General features: G+C 42.3%; 1 long non-coding RNA gene across 3 annotated transcripts in view; it reads right to left on the reverse strand.

Moving 5' to 3' along the window:
• Positions 1–19483, reverse strand: part of LOC133260601 (uncharacterized) — a 122632-nt gene that overhangs the window by 58774 nt on the left and 44375 nt on the right. For 2 of the 3 annotated variants that reach the window (XR_009740886.1, XR_009740885.1), the window contains exons 2-3: positions 11944–11992; positions 2721–3245 (exon numbers count right to left, since the gene is read on the reverse strand). This is a non-coding gene — a long non-coding RNA (uncharacterized LOC133260601). Of the gene's footprint in view, positions 1–2720; positions 3246–11943; positions 11993–19483 lie in introns of those variants that run through there. The other variant, XR_009740887.1, reaches the window with a different exon arrangement.

A 19483-nucleotide genomic window follows, 5' to 3' on the forward strand; every position in this document is an offset into this window, starting at 1 on the left:
ACTGAAAAGCAAAAGTTGAAAAACACTCTGAGCTGTTTTTATCAAAATATAAACTTGCTGAAGACAACTGTCAAAATGCCAATATATTTTAGATAAATCATAACATTGTGATTTGGGGGAGAAAAGATTCCCCAAGGTGACTATTTTGAGGACAAAACTATTGGAAAATTTTTAAACTATGTGGACACATTTATAGTCTACTCACATTTTTAGGCATGTGCTTCTGTGAGTGGGTGAGTTCAAACACAAAATAATCAATCATCAGATCCATCACAGAATCAGACCTTAGAATCTTAATACCCGATCTTATCCACTGAAGTTCAAGGGTAATAAAGAGTCTGACTCCATTTTTTATATTTGACTGCTGACAGTTTTCAAGCCCTACCACTTCCTTTTCCCCTTCTACTGTACATCTGGGAAAACTGATAAGAAAGCCCACATGTGGCATCCTTTGCTGCCAGCAGGCAGTTCAAACCACATAAGCCTTGACCCCCACACAGGGACCCTCATCCCACTCACCCCCTAACCACCATAAAACTACATATCAGTCTCTTCTCTTTGCTCTTTCAAGTCTTTTTTTTTTTTCTCCTTTACTGGACCAGCTTGGGAACCAGTCCTGATCTCCCTAGAAAGCATCATTATGTGAGCAATAAATCATTTCATATTCTCCTGGTGCATGTGCAGTGGCCTCAGTTTCAACATCTGAACCAAATTTAGTGGGGTGAAGTTTGGGAGAGTATAGCTTGTCTATGCAGAGTGATGACAACAATGAGCTATAGCTGATTTACTATTGCTGGTTGCAAGGGGTTAGCGGGGAGACACCAGTGTGACTGTGGCAGGCAGTTCCGAGAATGGTCCCCAGAGATCCTCACCTCTTTTTATTATTATTTATTTATTTGGCTGTGCTGGGTCTTAGTTGAGACATGCAGGATATTTAGCTGCAGTATGTGGGATCTAGTTACCTGATCAGTGTTCAAACCTGGGCCCCCAGTGTAGAGAGTATGAAGTCTTAGCCACTGGACCCCCAGGGAAGCCCCACTCACCTCTTGATATTCAAGTTTCTCCCTATACTTGAATGCGGGATGAACCTAGTGACTTATTTCTAATGAATAGAATATGGCAAAAGTGATGAGATGTCACTTCTAAGATTAAGTTACAAAAAGACTGACTTCTTTCTTGCCTCTCTTGCTCACTGAGGAAGCCAGCTACCAGGTTGTGAGCTGCCCCATGGAGGAGTCAATATGGAAGTTGATGGTCCCCCAGGAGAGCTTTCAGATGAGACTGCAGCTCAAGCCAGGACTCCTTTGTCGCCTTGTGAGAAGCCTTAAGCCAAAGCCATCAACTAATCTGTTCCCAGACTCTTGACACAGTAACTATGAGATAATAAATGTTTGTTGCTTTAAGCATCTAAATTTGGGGGTAATTTTGATATTCAGCAATAACTAATACAAAGAGTGAGTTCCTGAGTAGGAGAATTCCTGAAAAACAGAAATGATTGCGAATGAGAAAAAATTAGTGTCTCAGAGAATATTGGGAAGATAAAGAAAGGGTGCAAAAGCAAATTTTGAGTAATAAATTAGAAGCAGATGTTAGATTGACTAGAACAATATAGTTGGTGATGTTAGTTAGAGCAGCATCTGATTGCCACAAGTAACCAGGAATCACAAGTGACTTCCTGGTCTAAGAAAGTCAGTGACTACATACATCACTTTGGGAGGGAAGATGTCCTTTTTTTCCAACTGTCTTGAACCTTTGGTTGATCCTTTAGGAACATCAAGGCATGAAGCAATTGCTTTGTTCCAGTAAAAGTAGTTAATGAAAACAGCCTACGTCAGTGCTCTTTCATCAAACAAGACCTCCTTTTCCTGACAGTGTCACAGAGAGAAATTTCACACTAATTATATCCCAGTCTTGACTACCTGTCATTGTTATTGACTGCCTACAAGAAATGAATGTGCTAAATAAGGTGAAGTTCGGTCCCCTGTTCCCTGTTTCAGTAGTGGCAAACCATCATTTTATCTGACATCATTTTTTAAATCAGAGTTTTCTTAAGTATCATCTGCAGAGACCTTCATCCTGCTATTATCCTGGGAAAATCAAGGGAGGGCATGCAATAGGGTCTTTGTCAATTTCTCTGTACTTCAAATCTCTCTGCATTATTACCAGCCATCACCTCCTCTTGCCTTTTTCAGAAGCAGTGGCAGTCTTCCACCTTCTCAGAGGTTGGCCCCTTCACTGGCTCTCTGAACCAGTTCCTGTCTCCCTTTGCCGAGTCATCAATCACCTCCACTCACATCTTCCTTCCTCTTAGTCTGTAAATCTTTCCACCCACAGACACCTTCTTCTACCACTGATACCCCTTCCAGCTACCATTCTGTATCTACTTCTTGACTTTTTTTTTTTTTTAAGACAAGAATATAGTTTGCAATTAATACAAGTTCCAGAACGTAAAAGTCTTATTAAACTGTAAATTTTCTATGGCTATAACAAAAGGAAGTGGGACACAGGCCTGTATAAAATATGACTGATTATAGCGAAAGAAAGAGTTACTATGACCACGACTCGTCCCTATGAAATGTCCGGTCCAAGTTTTAAGTTCTTCGGTGTCCTGGTGTTCGCAGCAAGTTTCCAAATGTCCCATTGTTCAGGCCCACTCTGTTTATCGAGGATGATCCTAGGATGAGGTAGGGCTAATTCACCGTCAAGCCACTCAAGAAGTCCTTTGTCATAGTAACGTTCCATCATAGTGTCAGTGACCTTCCATATCACACACAGTGCTGTTAATATCATCTGAGCTGTCAGATAACCCATACCATGGAGTCCCCAATCAACAATTGTATGATTAGCCACAAACATTGATTTTTTTTGATTTGGCTTGACATTTGTCCCAATGAACAGGAGTATAAGTAAAGTTTTTATAAGTAAACCCTTTGTATAATGTTTTTTTATTTTTTCCTAACTCTTTCCCTAAAGTCTCAGTAGTATAAACATGGTTTACAGACAAAGAAAGGGCAGTAAATAATCCAAGCAATGTCCGAAAGTCTTCTTTTGGAGGCAGGCCGAAAGCCCAAGTTTGTCGGTTGACGTTTATGCATAATTTCTCTGGGCCCAGGCACAGTGGAAAGACTTCATAGCCTAAAGAAATGTTAATTAGTTTTCCTTCCTCCCCAGGGTGTGAAGGGAGGGGGCATATGTATAGAGTCATTAGTTGAAACGATTGGTCCTCTCTCTGTCCATTCGACCACCTGTAATAGAGGGGGTTTGGGTATTAGTCCGAGCTTTAGCAGGGGTGGGTGGAGGGGAGGTACAGGTCAAAAGACTGAGCATTGCCAGGAGAATGTATTCAGGACTCCGAGGCAATCCCCATTGAGAGACCAAATTTTCAGCTCGATTAGTAAGGGTTTTTATTTGTCCCCAAGTGGGGAGATCATAGGGGTGATGCTGCCGAGGGCGGTGCTTTCTGGAGATCTTTAGAGTGGACATAGCCCATACTGGAATTTCTTCTTCCTGAGGTTCTTGTTGTTTCATCTCCATTTTGAATGTCGAGGGGCCCCTTGGGTTGAATTGGCCTCAATAGGCCCTGGGGTCACTCTGTCCGAATCTGCCTATGTGTACCAAGCCCCACACTGGGCACCACTTGTTGAGGTCCTTTAATGGACCAGAACCTGGTGGTCCGGAGTCGACCAATAAGAAGGTAAAGGAGAGAGAAAGAGGCTGATATTCCTTGGCTTATGTAGAAAGCCAATAAAGCCCCTGCACAGGGCTTGCTCTGTTCACAAAGGCCTCAGGCATCCTTTCGATGGGGTGAAGGCACAGAGCGCCTTCTAGAGAGGGTCTTAGAAGCCTGGGCAGGAAAGTGAACACAGAGGACCTCTGTGCTCCAAAGAAATAGCCTGAGAGAGAGAGACAGAGAGAAAGAGAAAGAAAGCAAGACATGGGGACCAAAGTTCTGATGAAGCAAAGGGTGACTTCTTATGCATTCTTTAGCCTAGAGAAATCTGTTTTATATACCTACCATTTACTATACTGTATTCAAAAGCACCACTGCAAGCAGAATTACAGCAGGATGGATCCTGAATAGTGGCCAGTTCCGATGAACTTACAGACATGCCCATGATTCAGTCATTTTCATTCAGTGCAGAGCTATTCGCTGCCTACTGTGTGCCAGGCAGTGTTCCATATTTACTAGTAATTCATAAATGTGTCAGGAATAAGTGTCAGGGACACAGCAGTAAAGAAAGAAGATAGAAACCTCTGCCCTCTTGGAGCTTATGTTTCTAATGTAGGAGGATAAACCAAAAAGGAAAACAAACTAACAATTAAACAAGTATAAAGTACGGCAGCATTGAGAAATGCTATGGTAAAAATAAAACAGGGAGGGGCCTACTCATTGCAATGGAAGTGGGAGAAATAGTGAGGCAGGATTTTATAGAGATGCTTTAGGGCACAATAGTTAGGGGAGAAGATTCTGGAGCCAAAGGACATAAGCTTTTATTCTCCTTCTCCAATTTTCTAGCTGTGTTCTTGGCGAAGTCATTCAACCTCTTGGTACCTTAGTTTCCTCATCTGTGAAATGGGAAGGATGTTAGAACCTACCACAAAGAGCTGTTATAAGGACTAAATGAGTATGAGTGTGTGTGTGTGTGTGTGTGTGTGTGTGTGTGTGTATGTGTTAGTCGCTCAGTCGTGTCCAGCTCTTTGAGACCTCATGGACTATAGCCCACCACACTCCTCAGTCCATGGGATTTCTCCAGGCAAGAATACTGGAGTGGGTTGCCATTTCCTTCCCCAGGGAATCTTCTCAGCCCAGGGATTAAACCTGGGTCTCCTGCATTGCAGGCAGATTCTTTACCATCTGAGCCACCAGGGAAGCCCCTAAATGAGCTCACCATATATTGAATATTTAGAACACTGCCTGAGTTCCCAGTAAGGGCTCAAAAAAATTTTAACTACTAACCCTATTATTCATTCAATAAATGTTTACTTAACACTCATTAACCTGCTAGATGCTATGAAGTATATTAAAATAATGAGATGCATTCCTGATCTCTCAAGAAATAATGTATGTGGACATACACAAAAGCATAATACAGGGTGGTATAAACCCTCCACTCTTTCAGAGGGAGACGCCAGCTCATATCGCCACTCTTTACATAATATCAAGGTACTCTAAAAGTATCTTCTCATCCAGCATGTCTCCTGTCCTTCACCACAATGACGACAGATACCACTGCCCTCCTTACACCTGCTGGGGAATAGCAACACATAGGTATCCATTGAATCTTTACCTGACAACATAATGGCTCAGCCTGGAGATGGAGCTGAGGTCAGGTGGCAAGCGCACTGGCTCATAGTATGACCTTTTACACAGCACGAGGCTGCGTTTAAATCAAGAACTATAAAGGTAACCGTGTGACCTTGGACAAATCACTTCACCTAGAAGAGCCTCAGTTTTCTCATGGGCAAGATGAAGACAATCAATTCTAGCCTCATCAATCTCATGCAAGGATGAAATGAGCTGTATATGAAGCACTCTGCAAATCCTTCAGTCCTTAACAAGCACCCAGCAGAATGGTAACTTTAAAAGAAAACAAGGCAAAACCACACATTTCTCTCTCTTGATTCTGTGAGCTTGTACCTGTATGAAGCCTCAAGTCACCTTCAAATTCATAAGATGACACCATGAATATGACAATGTGTTCAAAAATGAAATACAGGAACTATACGTGAGTCCGTGAGAATTCACTTCCTCTCAAACCAAAAATTTTGTGGACTTGTCTGCTTGTAATATGGAGTATCAAAAGACCATATTTTAAAAATATGGATGTAAGGGATCTTTTTTTTTTTTAGATCTGCATTTAAACTATGCTAACCAATGATTTTGAACATAAATAATAGCATTTTACTCAAAATATGTTTCCCAAGTGGCACTAGTGACCAAGAACCTGCCTGCCAATGCAGAGACATGGGTTCAATCCCTGGGTCAGGAAGATCCCCTGGAGGAGGGCACGGCTACAGACTCCAGTATTCTTGCCTGGAAAATCCCATGAACAGAGAAGCCTGGCGGGCTACAGTCCATAGGGTCGCACAATTGTGTCCCACTGTGTCCAACTGAGTTGGACACAATTACAGCAACTTAGCACACACTGAAAATATAAGTTCTAGAAAAGTTTTGTGTAAATTGGGTTTTCTAGATCACCTTAAAGCTTCAAGAAAAGCTTTTAATGTAAAGAATCTCTGGAGTGAATCCTTGCAGAAAAGCCATGGATTGCTGCTAGATTGACTCAGTTTATCTGTTTTGTCTCTCTCTCTCTCTCTTTTTTTTTTTTTTTTGCTGTGTAGATTTTCAAATATCCAGGAGTAAGACAGCACACATGAGACTTGGGTGGATACCAGGTTTCTTTATCTGGAGAAAATGACATGAGAGACTGCTAAAGGTTGGGTATGTCTTCATGAGAAAAACATGTGTTTTGATGCAAAGCTTAGAGAACTCAACTTCCACAAACTTAGGAAGGCTGTCCATAGCAGACTTTTGGGCTGGAATAGGTCCCAAGTCTGCTTTGAGATGATAAACAATGATCTGGGATGGCACAAATTTCTGACTTCAGTGCCCTAGAAATAAGCTATATCAATAACTTACTCCTAAGTTCCTTCAAGAGTCCTAGCTTGCAATAGAAAAAGACAGTGTGATTAGTAATATTTCACACTTGTATCAAACAGCCTGTGATCTTTGTGCTTCAGAGAAAGCTTTGTGAAAGATGGCAACATCCATCTTAACACTCAGCAGCATATGCAGAACTTAACTGAAAGGCACAACGAAAAATGAGACCTGATATTTACCAAGTTCCAGCAGGACATGAAGGCGATGATGTAGAAATGGATAAGCTGAACACACACAGGCCATGTGTATTCAAAGTATATTCTCCTCTAAGAGGCTTATACGGTTCAGCTAAACATGGTTGAGGCAACTGCCATTTGAAACCTTTTCTAGATCATAGTCTTATAATGTTTTGCAACCTGCTAAATTGGATCTTTTGTGTCGAGGCTTCTACAAGCAGGTCTAAATCCCTGAAAGAAGAGGATGAGGAGGAGAGACAACGTGATGGACAGGACGGCTGGGAGAAGAGATAAAGGGAGAAGTGGGATCATTCTCCTGCACACTGAGGGAAGGACACCTGCTAGGTCCCAGCACATCCTCCTGTGTGGCACTAGACTAAGGCTCTCAGAAATCCAAGGCAGCTCTTGCTGTTGGAATAATGAGACCCTTCCAGCCAGTGTCCTACTAGAAATGACTGGCCGCTCTGGTCACTGGCTGCCTGAGCAACAGCCTGGATTATATCCATGGGCATTAGAGCTAGGTAGTCCTGGTTCCCCTACTCACTAGCTGTGGGATATGGGGCAGGTTGCTCACCATCTCTCACCTCTGTGTCTTCATACTTAACACTGGATCATGACACTGTCTGAACTCAGGGCCTCGAGACTCTGCTGTGCAACTGAAGGACGGAATGCACACACAGCTGTGGCACAGAGCACGGGCTCTGCATGTCAGCGACAGGCACACACGCCGTTCAAGCAGCATCAGGGACTCTAAGAGGAGCTGCTTCGTAGAGCTGTTCTTGGCATGATAATAAGATGCAAGTCATAGAGTACTTACTATGTACCAGGCAGGCCATGTTCTATTACCAGAGGTTAACGTATTTAATCCTCACAATACCACTACGAAGCAACTATAGTTGTGATAATCACTTAATAGAGGCAGGGAGATTCGGGGATGAAGCATTTCTATTCCTTGCCCCAGGTCAGCCTGCAAGTGAGGCATGGAGACAGGGTCTGTGCCCAGGTGGTGTGGTTCCAGATCCTAGGAACATAACTTCACACCGTACTGCTGCAGTAACATGTCATTAAAAATAAAGTGATATCGGCTTCCCTGGTGGTAAAGAATCTGCCTGCCAATGCAGGAGACACAGGTTCAGTCCCTGATTGGGGAAGATCCCACATGCTGCGGAGCAACTAACCCCATGTGCCACAACCACCGAAGCCTGCATGCCCTGGAGCCCGTGCTCTGAAACAAGAGACGTCACCGCAGTAGAAGCCTGTGCATCACAACCAGAGAAAAGCCCCAGCAGCAAGGAAGACCCGGCAGAGCCAAAAATAAACAAATACAATTTATTTTAGAAAAGTAAACAAAGTGATATCTCACAGGATAGGATTTCAAAAGTAGTGGCTGGCACTAACTAGGCAGGGGCTTTAGCTCAGTGTAGAAGGAGTTTAAAGACCAGGTGTCTGGGTTAGACCTGTTTCTAAGTTAAATTTGGGAATAGTTTAAAGTGAGTACATAGAATATCAAATGTAAAACTAGATTATTAAACGGTAGGAAACCCCATGAAGTAATGCAATTTCAATTTTAATAAGCAACATTTAAGTGTTTACCTACCTGTAATTTTGTACATTATCTGTATTTTCTTGGAAAAAAATCTGGAAATCTTACTGTGGTTATCTCTGTATGGTGCTGTGTTGATTCTTTGTTATGCTTCTCTGAAATTTCCTGGGTTTTTTTGTTAATAACGAACATGTATTACTTTTGAAATTAGAAAACCACAACAAATATTTTAAAATGAGAAAAAAATAAAGTGGTATCTATAAACACATGCAGCGGTCACTTAAACAAGCAGGGTCAGTATTGGTTAGGTCATATATATACATACAGGTATATATACTTGAAAAAAAGTGAAAGTTGTATCTGACTCTTTGCAACCCATGGACTGTACCCCACCAGGCTCCTTTGTCCATGGGATTCTCCTGGCAAGAATACCGGAGTGGGGAGCCATTCCCTTCTCCAGTGGATATTCCCAACCCAGGGATCGAACCCAGGTCTTCTATGTCAAAACTATCTTCTGAGCCTAAAAGGACTTGCACAAGTCAACTAGCTGTCTGCCTGCACCATGGACAGTGATGACTTCTTCAAACAACCTGAAAATTAGCAAAGGCACATACAGGGTAATATCCTATGGTCTCTTTATGATACCATCAAGTATCCACAACTTAAGTCACTGAAACCAGACACCTAGGGTTCACTAAATTCGCCCCTAATACTCCTGAACGAAGTCTCCAGCAAACATTCTAAGGTCTACAGATTTTATATCCAAGATTTCTCTTGAATCCATCCCTTATTCTCTGTTCTCAACCCCACTGTTTTTAGTTCAAGCACTTATCAATTTCCTTTTGGATAACTGGATCAGACTCCTAACCTAACCTTTCTTTCTGACAACATTCTTGCCCACTTCAGTCCCAAAGAAATCCATTTTTCTCATTGCTACTGAAAAATCATTCTAACATATAAGTCTCACAATGTTGAGCCTCTACATCTAAAGAATGAAGTCTAAACTCCTTTTTAAGGCACATAAATCCCTTTCTGATCTGATCTTTTCATCTCTTCCCACTCCCCTCAGAGGTAACCACACATGCATTGGCAGATGCTGCTTCCTCTGATTGGAAAGCCCTCTCTCTCCCATCCACCCTCTCCCATAGCTTCTACCTCCATAGCCTTCATTTGCAAAGACCCTCCTCAATCATTGCTGTTCACTCAGTCATATCTGATTCTTTGCGACCCCATGGACTGTAGCCTGCCAGACTCCTCTGTCCGTGGAATTTCCCAGGCAAGAATACTGGAGTGGGTTGCCATTTCCTTTCCAGGGGATCTTCCTGACTCATGGATCCAATCTGAGTCTCCTGCATTGCAGGTGGATTCTTTACCACCAAACCACCCAGGAAGCCCTACTCAACCATTAAGGCTTAGCTTAAACATCACCTGCTCTAGGAAGTCTTCCATGATTTCCCCAAGGAAAGTTAGCTACCATCACCTCTATGCCTATAACTGCCAAAACATAATTCTTCCCCTAACACTAGCGTATGAACTCTTGATGGCAAGCGCTGTGTGTACACAATATAGTCTCAGCTCCACAACTGTCTCTGGCATGTTGGAAGAGCTCAACAAGTAGTTACTGTGTTATTACAGGCCTGTTATATTATAGTAGAGTTGTCGGTTGACGAGTCAGCCTCCTCCACAGAAATGTGAGCTCCCAGGGTCAAAGACCATCCTTACTATCTCAACTCCAGCACCTCTGGCAGCATCAGTGTCTGGCAAAAATAAGTGAGTACTTAATGTTTATTGAACAAATCAATACACAGGCCAATAGATGAATAAACCACACAGGCCTCCAGGATCCCTTTTCCTGTCAGCATAACCTAAAATTATGTTCAGTGGTATGTCTAGAGGCCTAGCGGTTTCTCTAGTATATCTACTAGTGTTTAGGGGGAGTTCTCATCAGAAACAAATCAAGTCCTGTTGGAAGGTGCTGTCATAAAACAAACCAGACTCCGAGAGACCAAAAGGTACATTGGTTGCCTATGTCATGAATATAAATAAAAATGTTTATAAGTGAAATCTAAATTTTAACTTGAAAAAAAAATACAGCTCCTTTAGGATGTCTACCCAGGTGTACTTATTCATCAAAAGGAACTTGAAACGCTGTGATTTGAAGTATGGTCTACAAAGGACAAAAATCCCATTCAGGTGAGCGTTTATAGAAAAAACTCATTTCACAACAGCTCTTGAGAATGTTCAAGACGTTCAAGAGCGTTCATTTGTTACGTCATCTCCCTGTGAGGTGGGTGTTAGGATCGTCATCACTGCAGACGAGTAAATGAAGACTCAGAGTTTCAGGTTACAGAATAAATTCCTGGTATAGCAGAGCTTGGGTTCTATAATATATAGGGTGTCAGTGGACCAAATAAATTCAGCTATGTCATCCAAACTCCAGAGTTACAGGTTGTTGGATAGGAAAGTTGCCCTAAGCTGGGACCTCATTTCCTGAAAGAGGTCTTAGAACATCTTGCCTTAACATCTGAGCTCACTGTGGGGACAAGTGAGTTGTTCAATTCCTGTTACTTCATTGAGCACCTACTGTGTACATGATGCACCTACAGTGCCCACCCCATGGTATGATTTCTATAATCCAAGGAGGGCATAAATGGCCCTGAAAAGCATGGATGCTGCACCAAAGAATGTGAAAAATTCCTGGTAACAGATTGCTGGTCAGGCAAAGACAAACCTGAGGGAGTATTTAAGGATAAAGGAGATTTTAAAAATTAGAAAAACAAGGGTATGTTGATGGTATATTATTAAATGTAAAACTTGGTAACAAATCTGTGAGTATCATATTCTTATATACACACATACTATACAAACACAGACATGTACACACGCATGATGACAGGAATGGAAATGTGCACACCAAAACGTAATCACTGCTTCCTCTGTATAGTGAGATGACTCATTTCATGGGCAGACCAACCCATAATACCATTTTTGAAACAGTGAGCTGTGAAATCAGTTTAGTAGGTCTCCACCACTATTTCTTAAATAAAATGCAATGAAAAAAACAAAAAAAAAAAACAAGATAAATGTATGGAAGCTTTGTTTTGCTTATGCACATATGGGTGTATGTAGCATATTACATTGTGATAAAGATTGTTGTTTACTCCAGGCTGCTGCCAAAATATTTGAAAACCACCACTTGAAGGGACAGTTATCAAGGACCTACTGTATAACACATGGAACTCTGCGCAGCGTTATGTGGCAGCCTGGATGGGAGGGGAGTTTGGGGAGAATGGATACATGTCTATGTATGGCTAAGTCCCTTTGCTGTTCACCTGTACCTGTCACAACATTGTTAATCAGCCATGTGAAAGTGTGTTAGTTGCTTCAGTCATGTCCGACTCTTTGCAACCCCCCAATACAAAATAAAAAGGTTTTAAAATAATAAAAAAATTACAGTTATTGTGAAATTCAACTTATAGAGGTTCAGAGATCTTAAGTAATCCACCCAAAGCCACATGGTTAGTAAGTGGCAGAATCCATTTTTATCAATACACACAACATACCTTAATTTCTTGGAGATGGCAAGCCTCATGATGAATAAATAAAAGATGCCTGCAGAAAGATGATATAAATGTTTTAATAATTACTACTTTTTAATAACACTAGTCGAATGAAAGTATTGCTTCCTAATTTTATTGTTGAGACTGAACATTTTCCAGATGCACTGATTTATTAACTGTCATAACCTTAGCCACAGTTTGGACTCCAGCTAAAATTTTCTTTTCACTTTCATCACTTCTAAGCTTGGTTGGAACTCCTATGCTGCGGGTTTGTTTTGTTTTTATTTCTTTCCTTTGTTATTCCAGGCACATCCTTTCTCCACGAGGAACCACAGGCCCCCCTCCCAGGCTCCCCTCACTTTCCTGCGAGGTGCGAGGTGCAACCCACCCCCCACCCCCAGGCTAAGCCCACCAGCCCAGGGCACAGCTGCCTGTCTTGGCAGACCCTAGTGGCAGAGCGGCTGAGTGCACGCATTTGCACACAAGTGCTGCACCTGGACAAACAGGACTCAAACCCTTCAAGTCCAAGGGCAATATTTCTCCACTGGATCATCTTACTGACTACAACCTCAGCATTCTCACTAAGAAATTCTTTCCCAATCCAGGGTCTGTAAAACCCCAGGAATGCTTCTCCTTAGCAAGTGACACTTCAGAGTGGTTTTGACAACTTGGAAATACCACTAAAGTGATAGTTTAATGATTTTATGCGTTTTTCTTCCTGAACCTCCTCTGTTTCTTCAAGACCCACAGATTCTCTCTTTTTTTAAACTGTGGCAAAGTAGAGCCCTGGTCTTGTCCAAAAAACTCTTCCGCCTAATAAAAAACTGATCAAGCACAAGTACCTAAACCCACAAATTTGGAGGAAAACCCTCTACAGACGACCCCACCCATACTCATGAAACCAAGGAGGTTTCCACTTAAGGGTCGGCGTTACTTGTGGGGGTGGGCTGGGAAAGTATCTTTGAATGAGGAGATATGGGGCCGCGGGAGACCAAGTCTGGGAGGAGAACTCCCTCTACTTGAGTTGAACGTACTTCCCAGGACTACTGGGGAAAAGCAAGGGAGGAGGCAGAGACTGGTCTATCTTACCTTCTCCAAGGGGACATGGGCTTTGATTAAGGAGGGATAGGTCTGGCTACATACATTTTGGGGACGCTGCAAAAAAATGGGTTCCTTGTTAAAAAAAATTAATAAGAATTTCAAGATGGTGACCATAGCACATTAAACCAAACAGGGGACCCGGGGGGAACTGTCCATACACGTCATGTGCCCTGAGGAGGAAGGTTACATTTTTAGTGCTCAAGGTGCTTGGACACTGAGGCACTAAATAAAATGAATCTTCCATCTAATCTACTCCCTGCTACCATGTACACACATTTTTCACATGGATGCTCTGGTTACCGTGTTACAATAGGTTGTATAATTAACATTTAAATAGAATTTACACCTACTGTATAGCTCAGGGAATCTATGCTGTGTGGTGACCTAAATGGGAAAGAAATCCAAAAAAGAGGGGATATGTGTATACATGTAGCTGATTCATTTTGTTGTACAGTAGAAACTAAGACAACATTGTAATTATACCACAACAAAAAAAAATTTTAATAAAACAAATAGAATTTGCTATATACTAGGCCCTGGACTAGTTATTTATATGCATTATCTTGCTTAAAGTTGACAAAAACCCCGCTGCTGCTAAGTTGCTTCAATAGTGTCCGACTCTGTGCTACCCTAGAGACGGCAGCCCACCAGGCTCCGCCGTCCCTAGGATTCTCTCTCAGTCAGTCAGTTCAGTTCAGTCGCTCAGTCGTGTCCGACTCTTTGCGACCCCACGAATCACAGCACGCCAGGCCTCCCTGTCCATCACCAACTCCCGGAGTTCACTCAGACTCACGTCCATCGAGTCAGTGATGCCATCCAGCCATCTCATCCTCTGTCATCCCCTTCTCCTCCTGCCCCCAATCCCTCCCAGCATCAGAGTCTTTTCCAATGAGTCAACTCTTTGCATGAGGTAGCCAAAGTACTGGAGTTTCAGCTTTAGCATCATTCCTTCCAAAGAAATCCCAAGACTGATCTCCTTCATAATGGACTGGTTGGACCTCCTTGCAGTCCAAGGGACTCTCAAGAGTCTTCTCCAACACCACAGTTCAAAAGCATCAATTCTTTGGCACTCAGCCTTCTTCATAGTCCAACTCTCACATCCATACATGACCACAGGAAAAACCATAGCCTTGAGTAGATGAACCCTTTGTTGGCAAAGTAATGTCTCTGCTTTTGAATATGCTATCTAGGTTGGTCATAACTTTCCTTCCAAGGAGTAAGCGTCTTTTAATTTCATGGCTGCAGTCACCATCTGCACTGATTTTGGAGCCCCAAAAAATAAAGTCTGACACTGTTTCCACTGTTTCCCCATCTATTTCCCATGAAGTAATGGGACCGGATGCCATGATCTTCGTTTTCTGAATGTTGAGCTTTAAGCCAACTATGTCACTCTCCTCTTTCACTTTCATCAAGAAGCTTTTGAGTTCCTCTTCACTTTCTGCCATAAGGGTGGTATCATCTGCATATCTGAGGTTATTAATATTTCTCCCGGCAATCTTGATTCCAGCTTGTGCTTCTTCCAGCCCAGCGTTTTTCATGATCTACTCTGAATAGAAGTTAAATAAGCAGGGTGACAATATGCCTTGATGTACTCCTTTTCCTATTTGGAACCAGTCTGTTGTTCCATGTCCAGTTCTAACTGTTGCTTCCTGACCTGCACACAGGTTTCTCAATAGGCAGGTCAGGTGGTCTGGTATTCCCATCTTTTTCAGAATTTTCCACAGTTTATTGTGATCCACACAGTCAAAGGCTTTGGCATAGTCAATAAAGCAGAAATAGATGTTTTTCTGGAACTCTCTTGCTTGTTCCATGGATCATCCATGATCCAGCAGATGTTGGCAATTTTATCTCTGGTTCCTCTGCCTTTTCTAAAACCCATGGAAAAGAAACGCAAAAAAGCAAAATGGCTGTCTGGGGAGACCTTACAAATAGCTGTGAAAAGAAGAGAAGTGAAAAGCAAAGGAGAAAAGGAAAGATATAAACATCTGAATGCAGAGTTCCAAAGAAGAGCAAGAAGAGATAAGAAAGCCTTCCTCAGAGATTAATGCAAAGAAATAGAGGAAAACAACAGAATGGGAAAGACTAGAGATCTCTTCAGGAAAATTAGAGATACCAAGGGAACATTTCATGCAAAGATGGGCACAATAAAGGACAGAAATGGTATGGACCTAACAGAAGCAGAAGATATTAAGAAGAGGTGGCAAGGATACACAGAAGAACTGTACAAAAAAGGTCTTTACGACCCAGATAATCACGATGGTGTGATCACTCACCTAGAGCCAGACATCCTGGAATGTGAAGTCAAGCGGGCCTTAGAAAGCATCACTACAAACAAAGCTAGTGGAGGTGATGGAATTTCAGTTGAGCTATTTCAAATCCTAAAAGACGATGCTGTGAAAGTGCTGCACTCAATATGCCAGCAAATTTGGAAAACTCAGCAGTGGCCACAGGACTGGAAAAAGTCAGTTTTCATTCCAATCCCAAAGAAAGGCAATGCCCAAGAATGCTCAAACTACCACACAATTGTACTCATCTCACACGCTAGTAAAGTAATGCTCAAAATTCTCCAAGCCAGGCTTCAGCAATATGTGAACCATGAACTTCCTGATGTTCAAGATGGTTTTAGAAAAGGCAGAGGGGATTCTTCCCAGGAGGTAACAATTACGGTCATTCCCATTTTGCAGATAAGGAAACTTAGGCTTAGGGGACAATCATTTGTTTGCTGAAGATTATGTACTAGAAAGTGGCATTTAGCTTGTATGCCTTTGGTGTGGGAGAGGCAAGAGAGGCACTTGCCAAGGGAGAAAAATTCAAGGGGATGTTAAAAAACTCAAAAAACTCAAGATAACTGCTACTTTAATACAATCTTTTAAAATTCTGATTTTCAGATCCCTGTAGATTGATACGCAATTATAAGAAATAACATTCTTGGTACTCTTTGTCTAGTTTTTTCCAATGGTAACATCTTACAAAACTATGGAAAATATCATAATTAGGTGATAGATATTAAAACAGTAAAGACACCATTTTCTTTCACACAAGGATCCCTCATGTTGCCCCATATTTCCTCCTCTTGTCCCACCTCCAGTCCCATCCCACCTGTGTTCTAAAACATCCCCATGCTTCATGTCCTGTTGGGAGAATCAGAATGAAAATAGGGCGGGATCCACTGAGCATCCTATGTTGCTAGAAAGGCTGGTCCCATCGTCAAGTCCATTCAGTATGTCTTTGTTTGTCTAAGCCAATCATGAGGACCTGTTTTCTTTGCTACTGGTGTAGACGTGACACATGATGAAATTTGGACCAGTAGAATGTAAGAACTGATGTCTGGAACAAGTGGCCATCTTGTTGTTACTCTGAAAGTCACTCAATCGTGTCTGACTCTTTGGGACCCCATGGATTATACAGTCCAGGGAATTCTCCAGGCCTGAATACTAAAGTGAATAGCCATTCCCTTCTCCAGGGGGATCTTCCCAACCCAGGGATAGAAACCAGGTCTCCTGCATTGCAGGCAGATTCTTTACCAGCTGAGCCACCAGGGAAGCCCAAGAATACTGGAGTGGGTAGCCTATTCCTTCTCCAGCAAATCTTCCCGACCCAGGAATCAAAACAGGGTCTCCTACATTGCAGGCAGACTCTTTACCAGTAGAGCCACCAGGGAAGCCCAAGAATACTGGAGTGGGTAGCCTATCCCTCCTCCAGCAGATCTTCCCAACCCAGGAATCGAACCTAGGTCTGCGTTACTCTAAATACAAAGCCAACACAAAGGAAGGCAGAATGAAAAAACAGAGACAAAGCCCAGACATCCAGTGGCTAGAGCAGCCCTCCCTCTGAACAGCTGTTAAGGTTAGAGGCTCAATGCCCCTATTACTTAATCTGGTTGGACTGTGAGTTTTCTGTTACCTTATCTCCAGAGCTCCAGTGCTAAATCGCTTCAGTTGTGTTCAACTCTTTGCAACCCTGTGGACTATAGCCTGCCAGGCTCCTCTGTCCTTGGAATTCTCCAGGCCAGAATACTGGAGTGGGTTGCCATGCCCTTCTCCAGGGAATCTTCCAAACCCCAGGGATCAAACCTGTATCTCCTACGTCTACCTGTATCGGCAAGCAAGTTCTTTACCACTAGTGCTGCGTAGGAAGCCCTGTTACCTTATCTGATAGATCCTAATATCCTCTCTAGGCTTTGGACCCAGGCACAGAAGGTTCTGTATCTTGACTCTGTGACAATACAGCTGTACCAGATGCCAAAGTCCACATTGCCCCTGTACTAACCCATATATGTGTTACCAACTTTTTTTGGGTGACTGTGCCATGAAACACGGGATCTTAGTTCCCCAACCAGGGATCAATCCTGTACCTCCTGCATCACTGCACTGGGAGCACGGGGTTTTAATACTGGAGTACCAGGGAAGTCCCATGTTACCAATTATTTATTATATTTGGGATCATTTTTAAATCATTCTGCAAATTCCTGTAGTTTTCTTTTTAGGTATTATTCAAAGCTGGACGTTTCCTGGCTAGCAAGAGTTTGTAAACACACTTCTTAACGGGAGAAGAATCACAGCAGGCCCAGATGCCGGTGTCCGTAGGTGGTGTGTGTAGAATAAGAAAAAGCTCACGGGTAATCCATTCAATGATACTACATCACCCTTGACTACCCATTGTTTTTACTTTAGTAACAAACATACAGGAGGATGACTTGGCTGATGCTCTGGGGTAAGCCAGGCAGGGGCAGAGCCCAGACCAGAGGGACCTAAGATTTACTTGACAAGGCCATATTTTCCGGGGGTGCTTTAGACAAATTTTGGATGCCACAGCTGCAGATCTTGGCTGTTCTAGTTTAGTTTCCCGTGAGGTCAGAAACCATTGTGCAGCGGTAATGACCAGTTGGTATGAGTGTGATTCCCGATGCCTGTGGGGCTGCTTGTTTTCATTGTCTCTCTGGTCCATCCTCACAGCAACAAAACTCGATTGCCAGGCAGTCAACACAGGCTTTGTCAACATCCACCAAAACAGAAGCACAGAAATAAGTTATGATAACAGTGCTTCTCAAATATCCATGGGCATGCAAGCCTCCTGGACTATTGTTAAAAGGCAGATTACAAGGCTGGTCCCATCTCGTAATCTATAACCAGCCTTTCTAGAAACGTAGGACGCTCATTATGTCCTGAGTGGGGCCTGAGTTCTGAATTTCTAACAAGTACCCAAACAATACTGATGCTATTGGTCCATGAACCATTCTAAATAGCAAGGACCTCTACTACCAGGACCTGCAGTTGAATTCCCTGAGATTAAATTCAGACTTTAATGAGACTGGGAGTTTGCTTTCTGTTAGGGAATTTGCACTGGCCAGGCTAGACAGAGGGCTTGTGGTCATCCAGCCCCTCTCTAGTGGATGAAATCATGACATGGGGGAAAATAGCAGGCTTCAATGAAAGAGCATTTAAGGGCTTCTGAAGCCCTGCTGAAACCCACAGAGCCTGGTTGTTCAACCCTTCACACTTCAGACTGCCAGAGTCAACTTTCTCTTTGTTTCCACCAACTAGAGTTGGCTTTCTATTACTTACAATCAAAGTTCCTAACAAAAATTATAATATAATGGCTAAAAAAAATTATGACATAACCCCATGGAAGAATAATGCTGCTATCAAAAATCATTCTTTCAAAAAACTATATTAAGATGAATAAATAATATAAGATTAAGTGAAAAAGTATAAAACTGAGGGAGTTCCCAAAACTATATTAAGATGAATAAATAATATAAGATTAAGTGAAAAAGCATAAAACTGAGGGAGTTCCCTGGTGGGCCAGTGGTTAAGACTTTGCCTTCCAATGCAGGGGGTGCAGGTTCAATCCCTGGTTGGGGAGCCAAGACTCCACATGCCTCCCAGCCAAATAACCAGAAAATAAAAAAACAGAAGCAACAGTGTAACAAATGCAGTAAAAACTTTTAAAAATGCTTTAAAAAAAAAAAGCATAATACCAATGTAGATATAGAGAATAATCTGAACTGTATAAATTTTTGAAGAATATTAAAAGTCAATCCGGAAACACATAAACAGCAGTTATGGTAGTCTGAATAATGGGATCCCTGAATATGACCTAATTCCCAGAACTAGTGAATGTTACCTTATTTGGCAAAGCGGGCTTGCCAATGTGATCAAAGATCATGAAGGGAAAAGACTATCCTGGAGTGCTGGAGTCAGCTTAATATAACCACACTGGTCCTTGTAAAAGGGAGGCAGGGTCAGGGTCAGAGGAGACAACACGATGACAGAAGCAAAATCAGAGTGATGTACTTTCAAGAGGGAGGATAAAAATTACAAGCCAAGGAAACTGGTCACAGAAATGGGAAAAAGCGAGGAAATATGTTGCCTTCAGAACCTCTAAGATGGAACCACTCCTGCCAACACCTTAACTTAAGCCCAATGAAAGTGATTTCAGA

Source organism: Bos javanicus, chromosome 14, assembly GCF_032452875.1.
Source record: "Bos javanicus breed banteng chromosome 14, ARS-OSU_banteng_1.0, whole genome shotgun sequence".
Classification (NCBI taxonomy): Eukaryota; Metazoa; Chordata; class Mammalia; order Artiodactyla; family Bovidae; genus Bos; species Bos javanicus.